Raw genomic sequence first — 8,369 nt, forward strand, 5'->3', positions numbered from 1 at the left:
CATTATGTGGTCCACACTGTATGGTAACGGTATGAAACTTGACAATTTTCCCCTGGAACTGCAGCACAACGTACATGACATTTAACTGGGCACTGTCTTCCTGTTAGTTAGAAGTCTGACTGTTTTAAGTGCATGCATGGATTTATCTTTAATCCGGCATGTCTGACAGTCTGTTCAGCAAGCCTCAACTAAATGAAAAAGCAAACATTGAATGGCCTCAAATCCTAGTTTGCAGGAGATTCAAACATTCAATCACAAATAATACAGCTGTATCTAAGCTCCTGAAGCCTCTGTAGATGGCTGACTGACTATGCAGATTTGCTAACATGATCTCAAGAGCTGACATGACTGGATGTTTCCAAAAAAAATGAATGGTTTATTCCATGGATTGACTTAAATGAGGTCTTGTTATTGACTAACATTGGAATTTTTAACATACTGTATGTGCACAGTATGTAAAACTGTATATGATAGTGTTTTGACAAGAATAATTTTACATACAGTATACTGCATTTTGGGCGTTTGTGTGACTTATTTCAAAGCTGCTTGAAAACATGAGCATGATGGAAAAACCAGCCCCCGCTGCAGTGAATAAGGGCCAGGGGGCGCCTCTTCTTCCCCAATATTTCTGAACAGTTTCAGACTTAAAATATTTGCTATTCAAAATTACTTTTAGAATAAGAGAAAAAATGGCTCACTTCCTTTTAAGTTTGAGCTCGCCAAACTTTAAGATTTACATACTGAATATATTACTTTTTTTTTTTTTAAATGTATTGTCATGTTGATGTGCAGCGATATGTAATATGAGACCGTATCCTCTATTTTATTTATTTAATCCTTTATTTAAGCAGGGATTGAGGGATCTCTTTTTAAAGAGACCTGTATACAGAAACAAAAAATAGATAAATAAACTAGATAAGTTTAATCTTATTGATATGATCACAGTACCCCAAGGCTAAAATGAAAACATCACAAACTATCAATGTGTAAAGTTGTGTTTACAACTGTCTATTAAAGTTGAAATATATGAATCAATTACAATGCTGATTTGCATTAGTACTGAATAGTGCAGTTGGTCGCTAAACGTAAGAGAGAAATGGTGTGTAAAATAAGTTAGCTAGGTAATTGGATTCCTTGGCTATGCTTTAAAGCAAAAAAAAAGGGGTAATTCCCCCTGTATTTTTGTAACCTCATGAAAAAAAAAAAACTTTTCTTGAGGGAGTACTTTTTTAACTGATGTGGTTTGATGGATTTAGGTTATGTTTTCTCTGAAGAGAGATCTGTTCCGTGGGAATACTTCGTCTCGTGCCAGCCATCAACTGAGATTTTTTTTCTTGTTCTTGTCCGACAGCTGGTATTTTACCCCATTTATTGCCCTTGAAAGTCGACTTGTTCTTTCAACAGACCTGTCGATGCTACCATCTGAACTTTTCAACTGTGCTGCAAAGGCAGGTCTCTGGACAAACCTTCATACCATCTGTTTTGGACTCCATGTTAGAAGGTAAAAAAGAGCTAATTGACTTAGCTGGCATTCAAAATCATTAGAAAATCTCTTGGGATATCAGTGGATATTTTTTGTTCTGTCTTCATTTTCTGAGCTCAGAGGATGAATTGAAAAATGCTGACTTGCTAAGTTTTGTAAAAAATCTGGTGATAACTGGTATACTGAGACTGGTATTCAATCTAGTAAAGCCAGTCATTAAATGTTCTGTCTTTCTGAAACATTAACAGGCTCGGTTAGAGAGTTCATGTTCAATATCAAGATGAATAATGAATTACAAAGTTCTGCTGTGCGTTTGAACTGAAACACAGATTCTTATGCTGGCATTGTGTGTCCAGTTTGTTCAGAATGAAAACGCACGCACTGGTAAAAATGAAACTCAATTTAAAAGGATATAATTGTTCTATTCCACCAAAGAACTGTTTCAGACAATTATATTCATAAACAGCCAAACTCCTTTAATAGTGTTATGAGAAACAAAAAAATCTGCTGCAACTCACTGGGTTTAATCACTTTCCAATGGAGTTTCAAAAACCACAATGTCATTTTCAAAGAGGACAATTATAAAACAGCTTTTTATTCAGTCTCAATTGATATAAGAATGCTTTCTTTCATGTCCTATTGACTTTTCTCTTGATTTCTCTTTGCTGCATCTATGTCAGACGCCAGTTATGAAACATGAAGTTAATAAAACAACCCAACAGAGACATAACGTTGCCACTGGATAATTCTGCTAAAACACTGGACTAATTAGAAATAATTACTTATTCCTACAATATACATGCGTAGCAGCTAGAGTATGATTGGTCATACTGTAGGTAAAGTTAGTCAACCAGATATGTTTAAACCTGCATTGATTAATTTTCACCACTTGGGGGCAGTGCAACAAGCCGTAATCACACAACTGACATATTTTCACCTCAAAAAATCGTTGTGGCAAACATGTTTGCAAACACTTGCCTATTTACACATCCAGAAAACACAGAGCAACATTAGCATTCATTTGCATTTGTGTAAGTCTAACATTCACTCTCCTTTTAGCTCTGTTTTGGTCATCACCAACTCCTTAAAGGCAAATCACACACTCTCATACATACGCTCTTCACCAGCTAAGCTCTGACTTTGACTGTCTGCTGTTTGGTGCCAAGCTGATACTGTACAGTGGCCTAATTAGAGATTTTTCATTGAAAACTGCCTGGTGCACTTAAAAATGACACTGTTGAGAGTGGTGAAAGTGAACCAAAATATTTAAGTGCAGGTCATAAAACCAAAACAATGAGCTGAAAGACACTAAAAAGCTTTGCGGAGCTGGATCATTAGATACATTGTTAATATAAAAATATTGATCAGTGCAGCTTTAAGGTCAAGGGGAGGGAAAGACTTAATATCAGCATGTATTGGCACTGAATGTTACCATTGGCAAACTTGCAGTTGTTTTTTAATAGGATTTTGTTTTACCAAACTTTAAATGTTTTGACTCAATCATTTGAGCCTGAATAAATATTCATTAATTGTAAATATTGTATTATACATAAATCAAGATAATTCTGCTTTAATTATCATGTTATCTTTGTCCTTTTTCTGACTAGACAAAGATATACTATCTGTCTAACTAAATACAGGTTTTTGATGAGAACCTGCAGTACATAAATTGAAAAGACATGAAACATTCTATATTACCTCAAGTAATATAGAAACAATGTCTCCATAACATACATAGTTTGTCCATCCAAGAGCACAAGAAAGTTTATTTTTCAAATGTTCCAAATGCAAAATGTCCCATTCAGAACATACTGTACGGCTGTCACAATACTTAAAATACTTATAAAATACATAAATTAAGGGATCCTTATCAGAATATTTGTTAATGTTATGTGTTTATGCAAAAAGAAAAAAATGTGTCATGAACTTTTCAAATATTGATAATGGCATTAGCCTTAAAAATCCAGAATCACTTGCACCGTAATTTGGATCAGGTAGTGTATGTTGCTACAACATTTTGTCAGAAGCTGTCATTTTAGTAAGCAGATGTACAGTCAGGCGTTATACACAGCAGTGCAGTGGTCTAGATATCCGTTCCATACATGCTTTTTGAAGATGTCATTGCTTTCACCCACACTGACATTGTTTATGCCCTCTGAGACTACTATGAAGGACATTATGAAACAACTTGAAAGGACATTGGTGATTGATGAAGTTATTATTAAAAAGCTATTTTTTTTAGCTGCTGTTCTTTAATTTCGATCAATAACACAGGTGAAAGTAATAATACTCTATTTCTCTTTCATCCATTTTCTCTCCGTCAGATACCCCTGTCAAAATCACACTAGGACGTCCCATTGTTTAAGGAAAAACCAATGAATAAAATATAAGTGAAAATTGTATTTTTCATATGAATAATGTAAAAGAGGGCACGCTGTTGGCATCCACGTCTCAAGGTTACACTATATTGTTAGTTTCCCCGCCTGGCCCATGCTTTGTTCTTGTTTGGTATGAAATGAGAGGATCCAATTCTATCAGGTTTTCCGTTCTGAGGGACACTTTGCCTCCTCTGCTGGGATATGTTATTCCAAGAACTTGAAAGAAAGATTCCAGATCCAACATGAGGTATGTAGTGTCAAGGCAGTGCCATGTGGTATGACTTGGACAGTGTATGCTTGCGTTATTTTTGTTTGTCTTGCATTGTTAAAGTCACATTTAAATTGTGCCAATACTAACCATGTATATATATATATATATAACACATGTCAAATATCATGCCAATAAAGCCTTTTGAATTGAAAAATTGTATGCCAAAAGTTTTCACTGTAGCCTGTTTCCTTCACTCAGTTACAATCAACTGCTTCCTACCAGGAGGTAAATTGAATGAGATGAGGAAAGGACTGATGGAACATTGGGACAGATTTATAAGCTTAAATGAGGAAAGATGACACTCAACTGATGACTTCATGCCAAAACTGTTCTCCAAGGGAATTTCGGTTTGATGTGTGACTTGTAATCAAATCCAAACCATTAAATCTAAAGGTTTACATTCATCATTTGTTCATTCTTTGATAGGCCAATTATCTCTCCAACGAGCAGGTAGGAGTGAACTGTGTTAGATGGTCATGCAATTTGTTTTTATGAACAGAATCCAACAGGGACGACAAGGAAAGGAGCACATTTTTGCACAGGACTTAACCTGAACTGCCACTGTATGACACAATACACAGCTAAAAAAAATCAGCTATAGCATACAGACAAATATAGCAATCAATCATGATACACCTGGGCTACAGTGTAGTCCATATATTCCTGCATTCCTTTATAGAGAGAAAAAACCACTAGCTATATTTCTCTCCCAGAATAGACATTTTTGTCTTATGTTACAGTAAGCCAGGCAATCGTTTATATCTATCCGTGGCAAAATCTAAAACTTTGGATGAGTCATACAGTAAAGTTACATTTTAAATTGTTTTTTTAAAAAATATTTTCCCCCCGTTTTAAAAATATGTTATTCTCATCGACTATGTACTATTAATGTCAAACTGTCAACTGTCAATAATCTCTGATTTGTCTAATTTATTAAAGTAAAAAAATATTATTCAAACCTAGACCTTGATATCATGAAACTTCCCACTTTATCACTGCCACACTTTCTTGGTTGTTTAAGGGCACCTGCCTGGTAACTTGTGATTTTTTTTATTTGACAACTTGATGATGATTGTCTAAATACAGAATTTGTTTTGGTCTCTGACTATTCCATCACAATTTGGGAAGAGGTGTAAGCTTAGCCTAAACTTCAAAAGAGCCATCCTTTGTGGAGTGCATCTGTAAAGGTAATGAAAGACCAAAGGACTGGCTTATCATTTTAATGTGCAGAATTGTGCCAGGATGATCATTTGCTTTGTTATTGTGTGCATGTCCTTGTGAAAAGGAATGTGTTTAAGGACGCCCACTCCTCTCTTTCCATTCGTGTTTAGGCTAAGATAAGGTAACATCTTGGGTCTTGGAGTAAACAGGACAAGTTAAAGGGTCAAAAGCCACATACAGGTTAGGGCTCTTGCCTTCCTGTGTCGTTGGGAGATGTGGTTCTTATCTAGCATACACGGGCATATAAATTTATACCTTGTGGCTGTTTGACATTGGTTGTAATCCACAGGTTTGTGTGATTTGACCAATCACAGATCATTTCTCTGTTTCCTCTCTCACTATAATAGAATAGATTTGCTCTTCGTTCGGTGAGACGAAACTGATGCAAATCTGTCTCCTTATTGTACAATAATATTTTTTTAATCTTCGACCCAGCAGTGTTTTGTGTATTATTTCATATGTGTGTTTAGTGTTTTCAGACAATTTCCACAACACATCCTTTGGAGGATCAGGCCTCTGAATTTTGACACTGCTATTGGGAGCTCAGTTTTTATCAGTCTTTGCTGTATTTTGTTAATATCAGTTCAGTCAGAGACACATCAAGGACCTGTGGTTATACAGTTAGGCTCTGCTCTTTGTAGGAACTTGACACAATCCAAACAGCAAAGTCCTTAAGTGTGTTGATGACTCTCAAGCAAGACATTATAGTATCTTGATACAAGGAAATTACAACTAAAAGTAGATGCAAGTATTATATGTTGCTCATAGATGCAAGCACAGCACTCTAACCTCTCTAGAACTAGCCAAATTAACAAACAGCTGTTTAGATGTGGGCAGCTGTAGCTCAGAAGGTAGAGCAGGTTGTCCACTAATCAGAAGGTTGGTGGTTTGATCCTTGACTCCTTCTGTCCACATGTCGAAGTGTCCTTGGGCAAGATGCTGAACCCCAAATTGCTCCTGATGGTTGTGCCAGCACCTTGCATGGTAGCTTGCAGCCATTGGTGTGTGAGAGTGTGTAAAGTAAATGTGAGTGTGAATGGGTGAATGAGTAGAAAAAACCTTGCAAAATGCTTTGAATAAAAGCCCTATATAAATGCAGCAATATAGATCCAATAAAGAGGAGTAAAGCAAAGCTACACATAAAACCAATGCTTTGAGTAAAAGTATACTCTAATACTTAGTTGAATATAAAATATGTGGATGAAAAAAACTTGAATGTGACTACTTATTGTACGTGGGAAAATAGCCATGTTTCCCATCAAGCCAATATTACAGAGAAATAATGAACAACAGTTATTTATATCCCCAATACAAATGGTTGACAGTGTGCTGATTGGAAACCCCGATTAATATCAAAACAAGGGATAAATACTGTATGTCCTGGATTAAATTAGACCAATATGAGTATCCTATTAATATTTCACTGCTGACATCAGTAGCTTGACAGCACAGACACAGAATAAATTGAATTTCTTTTTTTTCAATCAATACAGATGAAAAGACTACACAGAGATGCAGCAGCATTATAGAAAATCCAGCAGCATGGGCTGTGACATCAACTACGAGCAGACTTGTGAGAAAGCCATAAACATCCTGCAACAAATTCATGCCTACAACAATCTGAATCTGTGTCAAGCCCATGCCAGCAACAAACACAGCATAAAAGCTGGAACTGGACTGAGAAATAGCCAGCAACAAGGGTAGCTTAGTCAGATAGCTGACATTTACCAAGCACACATAGACAATCTAGAGACAAGACATCTACTAAAAGCACAAGAAGCAAATACTTAGTTTGGTTTTCCGGCATTTGCAGAGTGAATGAACCCCTACAGATAAGTCCCCACGGTCCCAGTTGCAGGCAACAGCGCAGACAGGTTTCTGCTTCCAGCCTGAAGTGGTCAAGTTTGAGCACTCTGGTGTGAAATAAGTATGATCAGTGAAAACTGCTACAAAGGCTGCCTTGCACACCTGTATGAATGATTCTGATGAATAAATCAGTCAACACTGTCATACTACATATGACTGTAGTTCATTGCTTTCCATGTGACCCAATCCTTTCAGGCATAGAATGTTAATTAAATTCCTCAATGGAAGAATGCGGACAATATAAACTCACCAGGGGGAAGGGAAATGTCTCACTGACCTAACAGGAGAAATAAGTTTATGTCAGTCAGGTGGTTGTAAAGTTGTACATTTCCATTAAAATCATTAGACAGTTTTGATGGTAGACATTTTGAATTGTCAGAGCATGATAAGTGGTGAAACTAATTTTGTTGAAGATAGCTCAGGTCCATCTTGTCCCTGTAAGTCATACTAATGAGCCAGCACACACAAGAAATGCTGTGTTACTCCTGCCATGACAGGTCAAATTGTCAGCCGTAAAGTCCACAATGGCACATAATTTCTGCACTGGGTGCTGCTACCTGTGACTAGTTCTGCAACAGTCTCTATATTAGTATTGTTGTAGTCAGCATGTTAACAGCTACTAGATGTTACATTGCTGAAATTTAACATGTAACATTTAGCAGGTTGGCTAGCAATAGCCTGCCCATATGGCTAAATATTCGCATGTTAACATGCTAACATGTCTGTTTAGCATGTTAGCTTGATAGAATGCTACAAACTGACCAGTATTAACAGTCATAATAATGACAATACCAACTGCATTACCTGTACCACTTGTACGGTATTTGTGTCTAAAATTAACATATTTTTGTTTAGTTGGCTATCTTAATACTGAGAAAATATTACTTTTATTACTTAGAACATAATCCCTATTAAATCCCTGTTTTTTTGTTTTAATAATTTAACTGTAAAAAGCACTTTGGTAAACTCCTTTTGTTTTTAAATGTGCTATATAAATAAATGTGACTTGACTTGACTTAAAATATGTATAGGCTAAACTGCTCTACAAAATTAGTCAAAATTATTTGAATTCCTCTACCGTAACATTGATGATACAGTTACAGCGTTATCCTCCCAAAGTTATTTAATTTCCAAATTTCCACCACGACAT

Source organism: Thunnus thynnus, chromosome 9, assembly GCF_963924715.1.
Source record: "Thunnus thynnus chromosome 9, fThuThy2.1, whole genome shotgun sequence".
Lineage (NCBI taxonomy): Eukaryota > Metazoa > Chordata > Actinopteri > Scombriformes > Scombridae > Thunnus > Thunnus thynnus.